This window comes from Carlito syrichta, unplaced genomic scaffold (assembly GCF_000164805.1).
Source record: "Carlito syrichta isolate Samal-C Ts95f unplaced genomic scaffold, Tarsius_syrichta-2.0.1 Scaffold309468, whole genome shotgun sequence".
Classification (NCBI taxonomy): domain Eukaryota; kingdom Metazoa; phylum Chordata; class Mammalia; order Primates; family Tarsiidae; genus Carlito; species Carlito syrichta.
Window position 1 is genome coordinate 44912 of NW_007253564.1, and position 1056 is coordinate 45967.

Genomic DNA, 1056 nt, shown 5'->3' on the forward strand with positions numbered 1-1056 from the left:
AGACCCTGTATTGTAAAAGGAGCGGCACAAGGGACTGGGACTGGGTCTCAGAATGTTCCATCAGCGCTTTTGAGGAAGACCTTGCAAAGAATACCGGAAAGGAGTGATCATAGAAGTTTGAAGACAGTCAGGAACCTGAGATGTCAGAGGAGTCTGAGAGAAAGAGTAATCTCAGAAGGAGGGCAGGTATTCTTTGTTTTCAAGTGAGATGAAGACAGAGAAACACCAACTGGCTTTATTTTCCACAGTATTCTCGTCCAGGAACAGTCCAATAACTAAGCAGACGAAACTGAGGAAAAAGAAGAAATCCACATGATACCAGTCTTCTTCAGTCATAAACCCCCAGACATGCACCTGGGAGTGACCCCATCCCATCTTTACCCAGTGCACACCCAGAGTGATTTCAGGCAGTGGTTGTGTGGGGAAGGGGAGCTCCCTTCCCAGGGCCAAAGGTAAGAAAGCTGCTGCTGCTCCTATAGAGATTTTTTTTTTCGAGTCAAGGTCTCACTCTGTAACCCAGGCTGGAGTGCAGTGGCTGGAGGCTCGATCGTGGCTCACTGCAGCCCCGACCTCCTTGGCTCAGGCAATCCCTCCACCTCAGCCTCCCAAATAACTGGGACTACAGCTGTGTGCCACCATGTCCAGCTAATTGTTGTTGTTGTTGTTGTTGTTGTTTGTAGAGACTGGGTATTGCAATGTTGCCCAGGTTGGTATCAACTCCTGGGCTCAAGCAATCCTCCTGCCTCGGCCTCTCAAAGTACTGGCAGTACAGGTTTGAGCCACTGTACCTGGCCAATATGGCAATATTAATACACCCAGTTTACAGATTATAAAATGAAAGTCACAAGATTTTATATTCTCATTAGACCTTGTGTTTGGAACTATTATTTTTTTCTCTAAGTTAATTTTTCTTGAATCTCAGATTTCTAAAGATGCCTATCTCGAGGGGTAGACAGCAACCCAGATCTTACCAGAATATTTCCCCTCTCAGAGTGATTAGAGATCCTTCCTCTTTTTTTTCTTTTTTTTTTTTTTTTTTGAGTTGGAGTCTCACTC